General features: G+C 39.7%; 1 long non-coding RNA gene across 1 annotated transcript; it reads right to left on the bottom strand.

Annotated features, from left to right (window-relative positions):
* Nucleotides 1-291: 291 nt before the first annotated feature.
* LOC116884835 lies at nt 292-3419 on the bottom strand. Its single transcript, XR_004385902.1, has 3 exons — nt 3188-3419; nt 603-784; nt 292-319 (listed from the first exon to the last, which is right to left on the bottom strand). It is a non-coding gene; the product is annotated as an uncharacterized LOC116884835 (long non-coding RNA).
* Nucleotides 3420-20625: the final 17206 nt, after the last annotated feature.

Genomic DNA, 20625 nt, shown 5'->3' with positions numbered 1-20625 from the left:
AGATACGAACATCTACGCCTGGATCTACCTTCCTTTTTCATAGCTACTGTTTCGGATAACATATCTCAAATGGCTCCCTGACCATCAGATCACAACTTAGTGTTAGCTTCTCAGGCACAGCAGCCTAACTTCCAAGATTCACACATGGGACAGGCAGCCATCCTAGAAGTGAATAGGGTGGGGCCAAAGGAGATCAGGAGAGCTTTTCAGGGAGACATACAAATGTCTTAGATCTTCCACACCTGAGAACTGTGTTGTAGGTTGGGTGCTGCCTTAGAATAAAATTATCCCTACTTCTACTGTCCCCTGAGGCTCTTATCTTAAGAAACAAAAAAAGAATAAACAATTAGTTTTATAATTCAAGTCTTGTAATAATATTTAATATATATTCTACCAGAATATGTATATTCTCAGAAAAGGACATCTGGAACAATAGGATGGGCATCTCACTGTGTTGACTCTGGGATCGTGGGGTACTGCAGCTTTCATGAGCTTAGAGAGTTGGTCTCTCCAGGGCTGGCAGGAGGTTTTCACGTCTTTGTTCTATATTTAAGCAGTGCAGTTTTTCATTAGGATCATTTCCAAACTTTATAAGAACTTACACAATTTTTCTTTGATTTTTCTCCTAAATACGATATCCTGGCTTTCTTTCTTCTGATTGTTTAGCACGACGCAGCTTTCACCTCTCTTTGTTGTAGCATTAAGTAGATCTGAGTTACAGGCTGCAAACAGGGAACTCAGCCTCAGGAAAACCTCAGGACCGTAGAGCAGTGTGGGAAAATGCCTGCTCCCAAACAAAAAGGAAACAGCTAAAATTAATTGAGAGGATGTTTTTGTTAAAGCTAGTCCATGTATAGGCTGGGGTTTTAGAGTTGTTTGAAATATTAATAAAATAATTGAAATAAAGGCGCACACAAATAGAAAATTAGCATAAAAACCTTAATATAGCAACAAAGCCATAGTACAGATACAAACTCAAGACTGACAGCAGATCACGGGAGCACTCAAGGGGCCCAGGATACTTGGGACTTTCCTAATAGGACTTTAGGAGTTTTATTGCTAAGTGGTGTACTATTGCAGCTTCTTTGATTGACAGACTTGGTTAGTTCTGTAAGTCATTGTTCTCTTCACATGTCCTTCCCAAGATTGATCTTATTTCAATCATATGAAAGTTTAATTATGCATCAGACAGAACATGGTAAATAGTGAATTCTCCCTAAAAGTTCACGCAGAGGACACAATTAGTTTCATTACCCTTGCGCTCAAAAGCAGTCTAGGCTGCATTGGCACCATCCTTCTGCACCCAGACACCTTTGGAAAATGCTTAAATTTGGTTTATCGGAATCTAGCCGTTGTCTGCTCCAGGTCTGAAGTCTCAGTGTGCAGAGGGGAAGGGGAAAAGTCCACAGGAAGCAGATACACGGAGGGCTGGGAAAAGACCAAGGGGTCACAGAGCCTGATTCACCTCTTAGTTCTGTAACCAAAGCTGTTCACTTCAGCCGAGCAGCACAGACAGGAACAGTACCACCAGCCCAGCCTGTCTTTCATGTTCAGTAGGGAGAGGGGTAGAACACACAGCAGCTACATGAGTGTTTTGAGATGGTATCTAGTAAAGTCAGGCCTCATCAGATAGAGTTGTGGATGCTCTAAGAAGGTAGTTGAGAGGGGGATTTGAGATTTTGTGTACCTGAGTCTTCTGAATTTTCCTGTAAGACAAACATCCTCTTCAGCAGGTCTATGCAGAGAGGCATGGTGGATGGATATGGTCAGGTTTCTGTACTCTCTTTCAGTACAGAAGGCAGAAAACAATCAGTTTGTTTTCTATAGCCCAGCATCTTTGATAGCATACGAGAGGAAGGATGCAAAGGAAGGGAAATGTTAACTGGGGCAGAGTGTGTTAAAGTGGGTCAAGGAAAAAAAATGAAGCAGTCTTCTTCTATTTATTTATTTATTTTTTTATTCTCTTGGGAAAATGCTGTTAAAATTAGACTTGCCACAGATAACAAGTGTTATAAACAGCTTCTGGTTTTCTAGGAAGAAGGGCTTAGCTGTCAAGGAGTTTAATTCTTGTATACACAACAGCTAAGGAACTGGGCATGTATTGGACAAGAGCTATTTTGTTCATTTTTGGAGAGACAGCAATTTATTCATCCAGAGTAGATCCCTAGTGCAATAAACACTGGCGAATCATTTCTAGAAGTTGCTTTCTCTTATTTAAAGCACCAATTTTTCTTATTTATGAAGTATGCCTATGCTTCTGTGTGAATGTCTGCACATGCATGTATACATGTGTCTGTACCGACATCTACCTACGTCACACCCTTATTTCTATTATTTTTCATTGTTCTCTCTCTCTCTCTCTCTCTGTCTGTGTGTGTGTGTGTGTGTGTGTGTGTGTGTGTGTGTGTGTGTGTGTGTGTGTGTGTGTGTGTGTGTTTTGGGCACATACATGGATGCCTGCAAGAAAATTAGGTGTTGTTCCTCAGGTTCTGCCATTTTTTAATTTTAATTTTTTTAGAGTGTCTCCCTCATTGATCTTGAGACCACTGAGTCCCAGGATCTACCACCACCAGTCTTTGTCTCCCCAGTAGTAGGATTACAATTCTACACCACTGCATCTGTCTGATTTTTAATTCTGGGGGTGGGGTAGGGGGTGCAGAGGCTGCTTCTAGAGGTGAAGCTCATGTCATGATGCTTGCAAGGCATTTCTCCAGCCCGTCACAGTCTCTAATGGGCACACATTTATCTGTTTAAATTAATTCACATTAAAGCTGTTTGACATCCTGCCTTTCCCAAGAACATTTCCTTTTGTCTTGGTATTCAAAATTAGAACGTGGTTTATTTGCCTTACTATTCGAGTGCAGCTTTGGAACTACACTAACTTCCCGAAGATGATGTCAGGTGTTTTGTTGTGGAGGATGTTGATACTATTGTACTTTCTGGTACTATAATATTAACACCCTCCTGCCTTTCTCCACATACACAGAAACAGAGTTCTCTCTGCTTGTAATGGAGTTCAAGAAGGACAAATCTGTAAAGTCCTGTGGGAGGTCTCGAGCTACCCATTCTTTTTATCACCCCCAAAATGCTCTTGCACCCCTTCCAGAAAGGCTGACAGAGGGCATCTGAGGAAGAACTCATTGACTCAATGAATGAATACATTTCAAATGGCAAAGGATACACTTACAGGACAATGTAATTATCTTCCATATAAGGGGACTGACAGTCGGGAAATAGCAAACTGAGGAAAGGTCTTCCATGGATCTGTACTTATTTCTGGTTCTTGTCCTAACAAGTGAGCAAGGTGATGTCACCAGGATTTCCTCATACGGCTGCAGGGGCAGGGCAGAGGAGGGACTGACACAATTTTTCTGATGAAGCTTCAGAGAGTCAGTAACTTGAAGATCGAGCGGAGCTGAGAGACCTGTGGAGGTAAGAAATTGAGACAGTTTATCAGACTAAGTACCAAGTTTCTAAATGAGTGAACAAAACCCAAGTTATCTGCTTACATTATCATAGAGATCTACTATAGATACAGATATGCCTTGGGTGGGGGTGGGCTCTGGTGCTCTAAAAATGAGTGGAACCAAGCAAGGCATAGCCCAGACTGAAAGGATAGTTCCTCTGGAGGTATTTCTACTGGGCTTACACAGTCGTGAGTAGCAGAAGGATGGACCCTGTGATGGTTTAGTAATGACTGTCAACTTGGCATGGTCAGGATGGAAGTTGGGCCTTGGATGGTCTGTTAGCATTATCTTGATTGCCTTAATTGAGATCGTAAGACCACTATATACTATACTATAAGTGGCAAGGGATCCTGGACTGTGTAAGAGTTAAACCAGCTGAACACTAGCACACAGTTCACTGCTCCCTGGACTTGACTGTAGAGGTAATGTGGCTAGATGTTTCAAATTCATGAAATCTTGACTTCACCTCAGGGATAGACTGCAACTTGAAATTGTGAATCCAACGAACCTACTCTTCCTTGAGTTACTTTGGTCAGGGATTTTTATCACAGCAACAAGATAGGAAACTTAAACAGTCCCTGGAGAGAGATGAGTCCTTTGGTGACATTTCTTAAAGGTGAGGACATGACCCACTCTGGAAAAATCAAATGGTCTTAGCTTCTTGTAACATAGAAATTATGCCAATTTTTTAGCTCTTAAAAAATATTTTCTTTCCAGAGACATTTCTTTGTTTAAAAAAGAAAGCTATGAGTCATTTTGTTTTAGAACTAGGAGATAAAATTCACTTCTGCTATAATTAAGCAATAATTATTTTTCTTTCCTCTGAGTGAGGGCTCAGGGAGATAAACAACTCCCAGATAAATAAGGCTTAGAGACTGTGGGCCAAGGCTTCTATTGATTCTCAATATATTTATCTCTCTCTCTTATTCCCCAATAAAAGAACTAATGATAGTAATTATTTTTAAAAATGACTCCTTTTTTATTCATTTAAAATTGCTACTGTATATCCCACTCAAATAATGAGATATTTAATGATTCGTGTATCATAAGGAGGACAAACATAGACAAGAGACTAAGAAACCATTTTCACATTTTGGGGACCATCTCTAAGGTGCAAAGGAAAATGAGGTGACTTGACTGATATACAGTCAAGTGGAAAGGCTTGCATAAAGTATGGAGACCTGGATGGTTTACCTAATTATCCAAACATAAATTTGGACGGCAACCCACTTAATTTATTATTTATTTACCACTTCACAAAATGGCTGTGATTCCTAGTATATAAATACCTCACTATGTTTATCTCACAGGATCTAATGTTGATGCCAAGTGTACACTGTTCCAAAACATGCAGGCTTGTGCCTTTGAGAGACTAGAAGCACCCAACAAAGACGTTATAAGATCCTGTCATTTCTACATTTTCCAGTTTTCATTTATGTGAAGACAAGCAATTCAACACTGAAGTTCTTTGCTTACAAAATTTGAAACAATGCGTGTTTAAAGAGATTTGGGGGTATCACATACAGTCAAGAGTAGCTCTGGAGTTTTGAAGATTTTACACAGCATCTCCCCTCTCTATCACAAATGTGTAGAAGAGTTGTATGAGGAGAAAATTAATGCTGGCCCTATCTGTCTTCTTTCTGCCATGTGTAAAACATCAGAAACTCTACTGCCAGCTATGAAGTTGTCCTCACCAGACACAGTGAGGGCTTCTCAAACTTTGGAATTGTGAGGGGCACTTTATTATTTAAATCACACAGTTTTTCCCTGCTAGACCACTCTGAACTGGAAAAGTCAGACATAAAATTTCCTGCATTCTTAAAATATGTAAATCCTCATTTCCTCTTGACTCATCCAAGCTCCTGAACAACTGTCCGCTGGCAAGCCCTGTGTCTTCCTAATTCCATCTTCATAATCTAAGGTACCTTTCCCACACATCCTTAGAGAATCCCAGGCAAAATAAAACAAAACAGAAACCAAAAGTCCCCAGAAAACCTACAAAAAGTTAAACAACAACAGCAACAAATACCCCCTGAGTGTGTGAAGACATACCTTTGCCTACAGGGAGAGGGAAGGGAAACCACCTTTTCCTTGATAGAGTTTCTGTTGCTGGGAAGAGACACCATGACCAAGAACAACATTTAATTGGAGCTGGCTTACAGGTTCAGCAGTTCAGTTCATTACCATTAAGGCAGGAAGTGTGTCAGCATTCAGGCAGGCACGGTGCTGAAGAAGGAGCTGAAAGTTCTATATCTTATTCCAAACAGAATCAGAAGACTGGCCTCCTTAGGCATCTAGGAGGAAGCTCTCTCAAAGCCTTCCCCCACAGTGACATACTTCCTCCACCGCAGCCACACCTAATAGTGCCACTCCCTGGACGAAGCATATTGGAACCACCACACTGCAGTATAATTTACTACAGTTGGTTTTATCAACTGAAAAGTTGACTGTTTAAAAATATTTTAATAAAATCTTCTGGCTTTTTACCTCTGGAGGAATTGCCATATGTCAAAATCATTTGAAAAATAATCACTCACTGCCTTTTGACAGACGAACTATTATCTGTAAAAGCTGCATAGGTAGTATATTTTTACTTAACATTTGTCATGAATAACATAGTTTTTTTTAAAGGGAATTCACTTATAGGACAGTGTCCAGCATAGTATTTTTCTATATACAATTTTTTAAAAATCTGTTTTGATAAACCACATTCATTGTTATGAGCAGTTTCCTAGCGTGTGCATCCAGGCCCTTTACTGGCAATCAGATCATTGCCACAGATATGTCACTACACTAAGGGCGCAAAGAATAGTCATTGATTGACCAACACTGGCCTTGAACTCTAAATTTCCCTACCACCACCTCCCAAGTTCTGGGATTACAAGTGAGCTCCATCATGCTTTGTTTATGTTGTCCCAGGATTGGGCTCAGGCCTTTGTGCATACTAGTCAAGTATTTGACCAACTGATCTACATCCCAAGCCCCATTAGCATGACTAAACCCAGACCTGTCTGATGTGTGGTTCTTCTGCTCTTGAGCTTTCTATGGGCTTTGAAGGAACTTCTGGCCACCCGGATCAAATGGTTTCTGTATGTGCTTTTCCTTTATGCTCTCTGTTCATCTAAACCAAAGGAAGTCAAGACCCTGGGTGTACTGTCATAAAGCTCACAATTGTCATTCTAACAGCTGAGGCTTTTCCAGCATTTTCTACGAGCCAGTGCAATGGTTAATTTTGTCAACTTGACAGTATCTAGAATCACCTAGGAGACAAGGCCATTGAGCATGTCTGTGAGGGGTTATCTAGTTGAGACTGAGGAGGAAAGACCTACCTTAATTAACTATGAGAAGCATCATCGATGGTCCAGAGTTCCTGACTGAATGAAAAGGAGAGCATGAGTTGAACAGGAATGTCTATTATTTTCTGCTTCTGAACTGTAGATGGAATATGGCCTGGAGCCTCATGCTCTTGCCAGGGTGTGTCTTTTTCATCACGATGCAAGCCAAAATCCTAATCTCTTTGGTTAGGCATTTTGTAGCAGAGAACAAAGTAACTGAAATAGGCAATGTACCTACCAGAATCCCTGTACTTAATAATGAGAGAAACCCAGCCTGGTGATTCAGGCAGAGAGAGTAAATCATTTGAGGACTTGCACTTTTCCAGGTAGTAACCAGAAGCTACCTCTTCTCTGACACCTTTCCAGTTTTAAAGATGAGGGTCACATAGCCTGAGAAACCCTTCAGTTGTGGAAAAACCTGGGGAACTGGCAATTGCCTCATGGTGGAGTTTAAAAAAACACTATAATAAGGTCTGGATGGGGTCATGTGTCCACCTAAGTGACTGGGGGCCAGTGTTATGGTCAGGAAGTACAAATAATGTTTAAGCTAGGTTAGAACAGGGTTTCCTGTCACTGAGGCGAGGGGGCCATGCTAGACGACATATTTTTCATTTTGACTCTAGCCAGTGACATGTTGGGAAAAACCTAAGTACAGTCACCCATAATGAGATTTATACCTGGAAAGTGGGCCAAATAGATTTAATAGATTTCTTCCTCTCCAAATCTATTAAAGAACATTCCATCACAAATTCTGTTTAAATGATTCCTTCAAATCCAAAGCTCATTTTCTGGTTCATTTTGTTCTTGTCTCTCACTTTCCCATCCTACACATATCCCTTTCTTTTTTGGACACCCATGGCTCCAGTTTTATATTTTCAGTCATGTTTTTTTTATTACGCATGTGTTTTCTTGTATTTAAAAACCATCCTCACTCTCGCCCACCCCCTGCACACATCTAGTTTCTGTTCTTCCGGGAAAGTCTGACATGATCCATCTTTGTGCCTATTCTGGATGTTATTAGGTGCTTAGACCATGACTCTGCAACCTTTGGTAATTAGGTATTCATGTCTTTAAGGTGCGTATGTGTATTTGTGTGTATATGTACATGCTTATGTAGATTTATTACACGTAAACTATTAATGCAATCTAACTACTTTCAGTTTAAATAGTTTTAAAGCATCTTATTTTTATTGCATGGCTTTAAGAATGATTATCATTAAATATTTTCCTTAATACTTATAATTACAGAAAAAAGTCTGACACTGATATTCAAACTGTCATCACTACTTGATTCTGAATTCAAGTGTATGAGATCTAGGTCAGAATAAGAAAAATCCAACTCTATAAAAGGAAATGAAAAGCTATTTATAAACATGAGAGTGAAGTGAGTGATCTGGGAAAAGTTTTCATGTCCAGTGTCAGAGAAGTTAAAATAGTAAAGGTATATGTGTTGAAAAGCTATTTATCTCTAATCTGCTTGATGCAGTTCTTAGTGGCCCATGAATTATTTTGGGATGACCTTTTGTCTTTAAAATTAAAAAGAGCTTTGCATTGAGTTTTGAAAATTAATCCTAGCCCCCTCCTCCCATTGGTAAGTATTATCAATTTTAAGTTCTTTGTTTGGAACATTCTCTGGGACTCAAGTTTATTCCATGTAAACTTATAGAGATCAAATTAGGACAAAAGTTCTCAGGGTTGTGTCTTCCCAAAATAACAGTCTTTAGCACTTTTTCATTTTATTCTTTCATTGGATGATTATGTGTAATATGAATAGTTTATACTGTGTTTAGGTGTTATTTTTATCAAATATGAGCCAGGCTCTTAATTCTACTTAAAATGATAATAATCGTTTATATTTACACTTGGATGGTTCATGAAAAGGAAAGGACCTTGTATGACTAAGGTAACATAATGGACCTCATGGTTTATGATAATGATCAAGGACTGGGTTGTTAATACAGGAAACCACATTTCTTGATTATTCTGCCAAGAGCTACCTGTCTGTGCACAAGGTGATAACCAACTTTCTTGGATTTGTTTTCCAAGAATTTTTCTATATCTCATAAAGATTTTAATATAAGGTAGAAGAGTTTCACTGTTTTTGGAAAATTACATCATTCCACTCAATCTCACAAGCCATATTTAACCATGACTGGGGCTGGTGTAGTTAGTTCTACAGACATGAGGTATTTCTATGCCAAATTAAAGATATCCTTGATCATAAAAGGCTGAGTTCACCTCTAGGTTTTGCAGCATGTCAGTTAGCATGAAAATAGAGGCTCATATTCTATATGCTGAAATATCTATAAATCATAGATCATTTCAGTGAACTGTGAAAGTGAATATAGTCTCTTATTTGTTCTTGAACATTGTAGCTTCATATCCTAGATGACAGGATGAAGTTTAGAACCTTGAACACAGTTCCTAGTCATGACTGCATCTCTGTCTTCCTGACATGTCCCTGTCCTATCAAATGGAGGGACTTGAGTTGGAACAAATGTTGGAAATTGAGTTTCAATTAAAGCTTCACCACAGTCTCTCTCAAGGTATCTTGGGTCTAATAATGTCCACCATAGTGACTTAAACAACCTCTAAATATGACTGGTCTAGGGATGACTTCACACCAGGATTTTGATGGATATAAACTTTAAGTGAAATGTCTCCCTTGGCTTTTGTGGAGGATATGATTAGATGTGGGTGTATATGGCAGGAAAGCCATCTCTATTTCTCCATTTTTCATTCATACTCTTTTAATCATCAAAGAAACCTATGAACCTTCTAACAAGAAAGATACCCAACACACAATTTCTTTCAAGTTCATTGTGGAACACTCAACTATAAACAAGTTGTTCTTGAGACCAAGGACAGGGCATTTTCTTTGGTTTCTTAGTTACTGTGCTTAATTTGCACCACCCTTAGGAATTAGTTCTTCTGGTCTACATGGCTGCCCTGTCCTTGTTTGGACAGCCAAAGGTATCCTTTTCTTCCTCAGCTAAATTCTAAGGTCTATGGCAGTGAACTGCCTCTTAGGTCAGTTCACTTGTCCTCAGTAAATCATGACAGATTGAATGACCCATACAATTTGTAATTTCGTTTTGAAATTCTCTTTATGCAGTGTAAAGAAATGAAATGACTAGCACCATGAACCAGGAAGGGTGGACAGATGGAGGATAGGCTTAAAAAATGGGAGAAGAAAAGGAGTAAAGTGTGCAAGTGGCTGGCCTATTAATAAATATTTTAAAGAACATTTCCAACCTATGAAATGTGTAACTGTGGAATGTGACAATGCATAGCACACTTGAATGACAGTGAAGTGAAGGTTCTGGCAGCCTTGCAGAATTGGGTGAGGCTTTGCACTAATTTGAATTTTCTTTGAATACCATGAGTTCCTCTCTAGTCTGCAGTATTCTGCCTTGTAAAATGAGGACAATGATTCCTCTGAAAGTTTCCTGGCACTGGTGTTTTCTTAGGAAATAGAAACTATTTGTTTGAGACCCAGGAGCCAGTTTAGGTTGTATAAAACCATGCCCAATTAATAATGGCACACAGTAAGTACATAGTATAATAACAGGAATGCACAATGGACATTGGATGGATTGCAAGGCGTCATGTGGGGCAGGGTTAGGCTTCTTATCCAACCACATGGGCTGGTTTCTGAGGCACAGCAATAATTCTTCAAGTACAGAGGGTGACCAGGCACTGATGAGAGAATAGTCCAGAAGAAGGTCCATTGAGAGGAAGGACACAGATGATAGGCAGAACCCAGAGGATAAAATCAGAGGCCAAGTCCAGTGATCAGCAAAATTTCTTGATATTTCTATTTCTGGGGAGAAGTGAATTCCGAGTTATAAGTGTCTGTAGATAATCAACCTTGTAAGACAATCACCACCAGGGTTATATTGGAGCATGGGAACAACCTCATTTATCCTAAACACATTGAGCCACTTAGTTTTTCATATAGTTTCTTCAACTAAAAAATCCATCCTTGAATTTAGAACTTCTCAGTTATCCAAATACATCTCCATGCTACATTTGGGTGTTCCCATACTGTGTCTTTAGGTGATTTATTCTCTAGTTTCATTTTTCAGATTAAGAAACTTGGACCTAGCAACATCAGTGATTTGACCAAAAAGCATATGAAGTATAGTATTCTAAATACAAAGCTTTTGTATTCTTGTGTCTAGTCTAGCATGACTTCTCAAAAGGGATAGTGCCACTGGATCAGAGCCGGCAAGGGAATGGACTTCCATGAGTGTTGACAGTTGCTGGGTATGAGGTTTATTGTATATTTTACTTTATGTTCGTCCTTTGGGGGAATGTCCTCTCTGCTAAGGTTAATGACTCCAAGCTATTCAAGGACAACTTAATCTGGGAGGTAAAGGTGTGTCTAATGTCCTTAGCAAGATGACAAAAGCTGTGACCTTTAGGATGGCCCTGAAGACTATGGGAAAGACTCTGAAAACATGAGTTCAAGAATATATAATTTCAGGTTTGGGGATTTAGCTCAGCGATAGAGCGCTTGCCTAGCAAGTGCAAGGCCCTGCACAGTCCCCAGCTCCAAAAAAAAAAAAAAAAAAAAAAAAAAAAAAAAAATATATAATTTCTCAACTATGCAAAAATAAGAGTATGAAATATATAAGTGGCTTCATAGACCTAAAAGAACAGAAAGATATTACAGAAGGAGGAAAAGAGATGTGGAGAGTGGCGAATGGAGGTCTAGATCCTACCCAGCTAAGTTTATTGCTTGTGCTTACAAAGGCAAGCAGATTCCTGAGTTCAAGGTCAGCCTGGGACAGAGGTAGTTTAGGTCCAGGTATAGCAAGAATGATGGTCTCAGAGCCAGACCCCATCTAGCTAGGTTATTGTCTATTCTTACAAAGGCAGGCAGATCTCAGAATTCATTTGCAATGTTAAAAAACGTGAACTTGCTACCCTTAGAAAAGAATCTAGGAGCTAAGATCATAAAATGCTGATTCATGGGATAATCAAAAGGGAACCTGGAGTAAAAAACTGAGTTGATATGTAAATAAAAGACTGGGCTTTGGTCTGAAAGAGCTAGGAACCCAGAGAGAACTGCTTGGAGAGCAAACATAGCTCTTGTATAATTTATTTTTTAGCAGAATTTCTGACTTTAGTTAGAAAATCCAAGAAATCCAAGATTTTTTTTTTATTGCACCTTTTCTAACATTGGTTGGCAAACCTATTAGCTAAAGCTTTTAGAATTTTTCTGGCAAGAGAGAGCTGTCACAACCAGTGAGCTATCTCAAGCAGAGTCTTTTGTCTGTTCTTCCTTTGATTTTGAGTCAGAGTCTTACCTTGAACTTCTGATTCTCCTGTCTCTACCTCCAGAGTTCTAGGATTAAAAATATGTGCCACCATGCCCAGTTTATTTGGTACTGGAGATCAAACCCAGGGCTTCAAGCATTCTAGGCAAGCCACCTAGGGGCTAAGCTATATTCCTCGCCCCCTTTTTGTTTATGTACCAAGAGTTGTAAGACTGGAGAAGCCCCCAAGGCCTATGTATGGGACGTCCCACTCACAGAGACACAGAGACAGAGATTGATGCAATAAGCAAGAGGTTTATTGATCCAGGGCACTGGGGTTGTTCCGCAATCAGGGCAGAGGCAACCCTGAAGAACAAAGGCAACCACTTTTTATACTTTTTCAGGGTATAGGCTTTAGGTTGCAGCATGAGTTGGTTATTTCTCATTGGTGGGGCCTATTGTCCTTTGAATTCATTGGGGGCTCTTGGTGGGGAGACATCTCTGGTATGCAGAAAGGGGGATGGAGGGTCCCGCCTTTACTGTAGTTGGGACACTTCCTGGATTAGGGCGTTTACTCTGCAAATGCTTGTGAAACTCCCCAACCTCAAGCTTATCGGGAAGTCCCAGTTACTTGATGCTTTCTGACATAATTTTGTCTGCTTGGTTCCCACAGAGTCAGCACACTTTTATTTATTGTTTGTTTGTTTGTTTGTTTGTTTATTTATTTATTTAGTTAAAGAAAAGATTGTTCATATTTCACATTTGTGGACTGCATAGTCTATGAAATAGGCTAGGCTGACTCCATGACAGGCTTCAAATTGGCAGCTCTGGAGACTAGGCCTAAATCTCTGTTTCCAAGAACTGAGCAAGTTCAGGCAAGTCCAGGCCCCACTACCTGGCCTAAGGCAAGGACAATGGATCAGCAGCTGTTTCCAGACTACCTCAGCAACAGTTTTCAAACTCCCCTAGCAACAGTTTCCAGCACCCCCACACCCCAGCAATGGTTCTGGAATGTCCCTAGAGATAGAGCCAATGATTAAGATAGAGGTCACCTACCCCTCCCCAGAATTCTCCCAATGTGCTTTAAGTTGGGCCTGGGAGCTCACTTGGGCATCTCTATCTTGAAACATGGTAGACCCCAGCATGCTGGACTTCTGCAGATTTAAACGCTCTTTGCTTTTTGCATACTATTTGAGTCACAGGTATCATTCTTTGGTGAATCATGGACTCTTACATTTCCTGACTCACCTCTCTAGTTGTAGTGTGATAGCAGACCTAGACAACATAGAAATGTAATGAAAGTAAAGGACAACTTCCTTTACAAAGACAGAGGAAAGTTGCTTTGGGCCCAGTGATTGCTGATGCCTGTTGCTTCTCTAGAACATTCCACAGACTTGTTTCTTTAGTAAATAGTGGAGGATTTCAAACCCAGTACATTTTATTTAGGTCATTCCTAAACAGGACAATGAAGCTGGCCCTTCTTAATTCTTAACATCTCTACAAGCTTGTTAGGTTGTTCCTCAGCACTTGCTCAACTTGGCTGTAGATCTTTTTTTGAATGTGGATGTTCCACTATCTCTGTAGCTTTTCTCGGGGGTGGGGGGAACATGGAGAGCAGGGTCTATGTTAACACTTTCTTCTGAAGCAACATAGTCTTAGGTTGTTATTTTGTAAAATCTTTAGTTAAAGCGAATAACAACAGAGCAATAAGAGATAACAATAAGAGAATAACAATAAGAGATGGTGTATTTAGAAAAGTCACCTCTCACAGTGTCAAATCATGTATGCATTTCAACTCTGTTTTCTTCTCTGTCATAAGATTCAAGCTCTTCTTATCTCGTCCTTTGTTATGGATGGAATTCCACCTTTCCTTAAGGAACATATTCCTGGATCTTTTATAGCTTCACCAAGGACTTGCTGTAGCAGACACCTCAGATCCAGGAAAGGTACCTCTCAGGCCTGGGCTCTCCACTGCTCTCAGTGTCTCACTAAGTAGTGAATTCTCTGCATCTATTCAGGTCATGTCTAGAACCTGTACATTGCCCACATTCTTTCTCAGAATGCTGTGTTCTCAATGGTATTCTCATCATCCAGGGTTCTCATCACCTTAAAACCCCAGTCACAGCACTAGGAAGCAGTAGTCTGTTATAGCACTGTTGTTTAAAATTCTACTGTTATGCAGTCAAGGCTTGTTAAACTGTCCTTCTACTTTCTCCTTTCCATCTCTCACCACTAAATGAAACACCACACTCCACACACAGCTGTGTATACACACATGCATATGCTCATATACTCCTGCATGAATTCAAATACAAACACACACTCATTCCATTTAGACACTGGATTGGCCTAGAGTATATGAACCAGAGGCATATGGCATTTAAAAGGAAATTGGTTACATAAATGACCCATACATGAACACACACACACACACACACACACACACACACACACACACACACACACTAGCTATAATGATCCTCATTAGATAATTCCTCAATTCTGTTATGATTCCCAAAATAAATTCTCCCCTATTACAAAAGAGTTTTGTCTATGAGAATTGATACAAAGCTAGCTGACTGGGTTTGTTTTTCTTTCATGCTCTCCTTCTTTTCTTACTTTACCTGTCTTCTCCCCGGTTCCCTCTGTTTTTTTCCTTCCTTTATTCCATCCTTTTTGAGTTTCTATAAGAGGCACAGTGCTGATGTATGAATTGTGATAGATTCCAGAGCATTGATCCCTCAGGCCCATGGGAAAGAGTGGTTATGGGAGGTGTGGATGTGGCAGAGTTTGGATCAGAAGAAGAAAGAATATGCACCAGTGGCACACTCAGTAGACAGAAGCTCGAAGCAGCAGCACAGAGAAAGAACTGCATTTCAATTGGTAGTGAAGAAAGGCACGCAAGCAATAGGGACCCTCATTCAATGGCCAGTGTTGTGGAATCTGTAATATACTAATCCATAGGGAAGGATGAAAATTACCTTTCTGAAATGTCCACTGTAAAATACAAACATGTTTCCATATATAAACATATCAGAAGAGACTTGAAATATAGTTAACTTCCTGTATTAACCCATTGATGACAAGTAAATGTTTTCCTTAGTTTAAAATTTGTTTCGCGCCCATCTTTTATAGCCTGTCATGCCAGAACTCTTTAACTGAAGACTGTGCATCTAGTTACATACATATTTATGAACTTCATAAGAGATTATTGATCAAATCTTGGAACCTGAGTTTACAGTATCTTTCATATTTTCACAAGTTTCTGATTGAAAGTTTTCTACTTTATCTACTCTTGAACTTACTACTACCCTGACAAAGGATGAAGAAGAAAAAAAAATCAGTTATTTTTTTCACTGTTAGTTGTACTAACTTAGCCATTTAGAATAATCACTGTTAGGTATGTATAAGTGTCACATTTATTTTGCTATAGCAGAGGACACTAGTGAACTAGCCTGTTCATTCTCTCTTGAGTTTTCTACAAAAGACGGTTATCTGCTTTTCACTGAGATGCATTAGCCGCATTCCTTAGAGGTACCCTAGCAACAGTCACCATAATCTAATAATGGCTGGTTGTCCTCCACAGTGGATGATGCTATGCTAGCCTATTCACTGACAGTCTCAAGGTCCTTGCCTTTAATGCACACCATCCAGCATGATTCAATTATATTCCTCAATTAAAAATGTTACAGTGATCTGGAAGTAATCACATGTTCTAGGAAACTGTGTATGTGGAAGAGTGTGTGAGTGTGGGTGAGGGTGTGTGGGTGACTGCAGTGGAATGTTTCAATTATTCCTTTCTGCAGAAGAGCTTTGAGCCCAGGCTATTTATCTTCTGCTTAGCTCCATCCTTTCACTTGGCTAAGAGCCTGCCTGGGGCTGGGAGAGCCAAGAGAGACTGGGGTGCAAATGAGGCTGGGGATGATTGAGTGAGGCACTCCTCTTGCTACCCCCACATATTTACGAAATGATACCTGGCACATTAGACAACATATTTAATCAGAGTGACTTGAAATCCTTTCTGAAATACTGCATTCCTCTTTCCATGCGCAGGATAGCTAAGTGACTTGCCCAAAGCCAGCCAGATGACAAAAGAGGTGAAATGGACCTTAGAGGGGCCTGGATTTCCACATGACTTCGAGTAGAGGGCTCCAGAACAGACATAGTGAAAGCCTGGAGTCACAAGACTGACGGGCTTTAGGCCTAGCTGTGTATAGTAGGAGGGTTGCTGACACTATCAGCTTTGGGAATTGGGATCAGCTATGCACAGTAGGACAGTTGTTGATACCCTGTGGTAAATAAGGATTTGTTATGTGCAGAAGGTCATTTGCTGACATGGACATTGACCTACCTTTCTTTCTTTCTTTCTTTCTTTCTTTCTTTCTTTCTTTCTTTCTTTCTTTCTTTCTTTCTTTCTTCCTTTCTTTCTTTTTTTCTTTTTTAAGATCAACAGTACAGGATTTTGTTGGCTTGAGTAGCAATAGATATCTGTCATAGTTTCAGAAATGTCAAGCTCTTCACTTTTGCAATGATGGTAATTTGGGCAGACCTCTATTGAAATTTAATTTTGTTCTGTGTTTGAAAGGAAAAATTTCAAATCAATGACAGTTTTAATTAAGGGAGAGAGAAAGCCATTTGTTTTGAACTTTGGCATCACCTCTTCAGAAGCAAGTGAGTGCTTTCAGAGAAGAAGTCCCAGTGGGAGCTACTTGGTATTCTATTGATCATACACTTTTACCCATTGGGCACATTTTTATTGGATCTGTATGGTATTCAATGCTAGGGCTAGGTTCTTCTGGAATGCAGAAATGAATAAATGCAAACCCTTTCCCTCTGTGCTCTTACAACCTATAAGCAAGGATCACAAACTTCTCAGCAGAACTCAAGGCAATTTTACATGAGAGCAAAGTAAGTCAAGAGGTGAGGAGAGAGACAATGCCCTTCTAAAGGCAGCACCAAACTGTGGAGTCAGGAGGCATGGATTTGAGTGTTGAATTTATCACTCACATAGATACTGTAAATTTCAGCTTTGCCATTTGCAAAGTAAAGGGCACATTCAGTGTGCACATATTCATCTAAAAATCATGTGTAAGCAGTCAATGGGATCTGCGAATTAGGAACAATCTAGAAGGGGTGGCTTTTGAATGAATCTTGGAATATGAGATAAATAACAACAAAGTGGGCATTAAGGGAAGAACAGATAGACACATCAGGAAAGGTCAGAGGGCTGGCAACACACAGAGACAGAGAACACAGTATATACACAGGGAGCACGGCAGGTGCAGTGGGAGCATGGTGGATGCAGTGGGAACACAGCAGATGCAGTGAAAGTACAGCGAATGCATTGGAGCACAGCAGAAGCACTGGGGAGCACAGCAGGTGCAGTGTTCATGTAGAGGAGCTTCTGTGACTGATGCAGGAGGGTAGATGGTCTCTGTCAGCCACTCAGCAGTCAGTGTACATCCTCAGATGGCCAGGCTGGCTACAGCAGTTGAAGTGGATTGCTTTTTAGTTCTTTTTAAACAATTCACGATTCTTGTCCAGAATGCAGGTTTTCCTCAAATACAAAATGAGCAAAATGCCCAGACATGTAGTATGTGTCTATGAAGTTAGAAAATGAATTCTCCATGTTAACTTCGAACCCAGCCATGGGCAACGTTCAAGCCACATTCGTAAGAAACCATTAATTAGCTTATGTATTGGACTTCCTGATTTAATATTTCATTTCCTATCTTCCTTCTAATATTTTCTTACTCCTATAAATAAAGCACCTTGAAGACTTTGGCTTAAAGTACACTTGCTTCGTCTCTGTCAAATGTAAAGGGAGAAAAGAAGTACGTGCACTTGGAAGTGGTTCTTGATGAGCAGTATTTTAACAGAATATTTTAAAAAGTATACTGAAACTAATTACCCAGCCAGATGGTGGCGATACATGCTTTAAATCCCAGCACTTGGGAGGCAGAGGCAGGTGGCTCTCTGTTTGAGGACAGCCCGATCTACAGAGTCAGTTTCAGGTTAGCCAGGGCTACACAGAGAAACTGTGTCTTGAAAAAAATTACCTATTATGATCTTAAAATCTAAGAACTGCCATGCCTTACACTGGAAATACAGACAATGAGGACAATTGCCTCAGAGAATAGACATGAATGTAATTCTATTCCTAGCTACCCTGCCCATGAAAACAGGCTTCTACAAAGACGTGAACATATATATACTTTGGACTCTTCCAAACAAGAGTCCAAAGTAGAAACAAAATGTCCGTCAACTTGTGAATGCATAACCCAAATATGGTATATCTACATAGAAGCATGTTATTTAGTAGTTTAAATGAACAATGATTCAGTGTATAAGGTATATGAATCTCAAAAAAATTATGCTAAGTGAAAGAAACCAAACAGCAAAGACTATGTGTTGTATGGTTGTATACATGTGGTATTACAGGAAAAGTCACATCTACCTAGCAGGGAAGTCAATTCGTGGCTGTTCGTGGATACTGAGTGAATGGGAGTTAGTTCCAGATACAAGATTTCATTTTGAACAATAAAAATGTCCTATTTAGGTTGGATGACAGACACACTGCTCCATATTTATAAGAAAACAAATTTTCTCATATATAATCTGTATTTCAATAAAACTGATAGAGAATGTCTAGAAATATAAGACAGGCTTGAGGCAAAATATAAGTAAGCATTAAACTTGAGCAGTACTTGTGAGTGAAGACCATAACTTAATATTTAAGCTATTAGACGGGATATGTGTCACCTTTGATTGTGTTTGATGAAATTCTTTACGGAAAAAGGTTTCCCAAGTGACTATAAAAGAGCCTCCATTTGAATTGGGTGACGAGAGACTGGGAATTTATTTAGGACACTTTAATAATCTGATAGAAACTAAACTGCTTACAGACATCTATTTTCTGATGTTCACCTTAGTTTTATTATAATTTCACATTCACTGCTAAACAGTATTGGATATTTCTCACCTTATTCTCAGAGTTTTTCCTTCTGGAAATCCCTCCATGAGAGGGATGATTCCCCAGAGCAGAGAATATAGAGCATCGATGAGCTTGTACCAAAAAAAGATCAGACTTCAGATTCTTGACCGAGCAGTTGGTGCCATGTTGGGACGGAGCCAGCAAGGCCAACATATCATTTGTGTGTGGTAAACCTTTCACAGAACCGAGGGTTGCTTAATTAATTAGGGTTCAATCAAGATGCTCGTAGACCCCAGGTAGAGGAGTTAATTGATGTGGATAATTTGTCCAAAATGAGGTGTTGGTTCAGGCTTATTTTGCAAATCAATGCTTTCAGCACTGGTTTAATAAGGGCGAGCTATTTATGAATTAAAATACAATCCTCATGGTGGGGTAGGAATGTTTGTAAAGTACTTGTCTAGGATGCATAAAGCCCTAGGTTCCATCCCTAGCACCATGAAGACTAAGTTTGGAAACAGAGATGAAAACCAATACGTGGATCAGAAGTTCAAGGTTATCACTAGTTATATAGCAACTTTGAGGCCATTCTAAGCTATCTAAGTCCATGCTTTAAAAACAACAACATCAACAACAGTATCACCTTTGAATTTTATCAACCATATTAATTAAGATTTACTCATTTAAGCTGACTTTAAACACTGGGAGGTTTTTTGTTTTCTTTTTGTTGTTGTTTTGTTTTTTTTTAAGTTTCTCTTTCATTGTGGCTCTTTTTGGTACTAACCTGAGGGAGGAGTAAAGCTTTTATCACTCTTCGAAGCAAAGCAACTCTTCTTCTCCATGAATTTGGTCTGTTGTGTTGTTGTTGTTGTCATTAACATTGTTTTTGGAAGTGGCAATACAAATAAAATTCTATTAGGAATACTGATCCAGATTCTCTCCCCGAACCTCTCCTCTCTTTCTCTCTCTCACTCTGTGTGTGTCTGTCTGTCTCTGACTCTGTCTCTGTCTCTGTCAAGTAGCCTCTTAGTTGCTGATAAATGTATTCACTCTTGAGACTTTAATACCATGTCCATAATATTGTGTTTCTTGCTGTTATTGGTGAAAGAGCTGCTGTGACAAACAGCATGGTGACCTGTGACACATCTGTTATAAACTCTATAACCTCAGCTCCTGGGAGCTGGTGACCAAGTGAACTACGACTCTGAAGTCAGCATCAATGACAGCAGTTCCAAAGCCCAAAGCGGGATGGAGTTTATCTTCCTTTTCAATATGAAACGATGGGTTTGATACTCTCCTACTTTGAAGGAAATTGAGGTTCATGAAACAACAGGGCTATTAATGGCACACAAATCACACTGATATTGCAGGGGATGGCTCCTACAACTTTATCTGGAACTCATAAAGTCCCAGAAGCCTTGGGCATCCTAAGACCAAAAGGTGAGAAGATGCACATTAACCTTTTTCAGAGTGCAGGGAAGAAATGCTTCCAAAACGATAGGGGCATAAAATAGCTTCCATGCACACACTCCATCACAGAGTCAGACCAGAATTTAAGATTGACTGAAATAGCCTATTGCAGAGTCAGCTCTGTTTAAAATGTACTACATTTGCTGCTGCTGTCTCCT

The sequence above is a fragment of the Rattus rattus genome, chromosome 15 (assembly GCF_011064425.1).
Source record: "Rattus rattus isolate New Zealand chromosome 15, Rrattus_CSIRO_v1, whole genome shotgun sequence".
NCBI lineage: Eukaryota > Metazoa > Chordata > Mammalia > Rodentia > Muridae > Rattus > Rattus rattus.
Note: the sequence above shows the minus strand (reverse complement) of the source record. Positions and strands in the feature narration are given on the sequence as shown.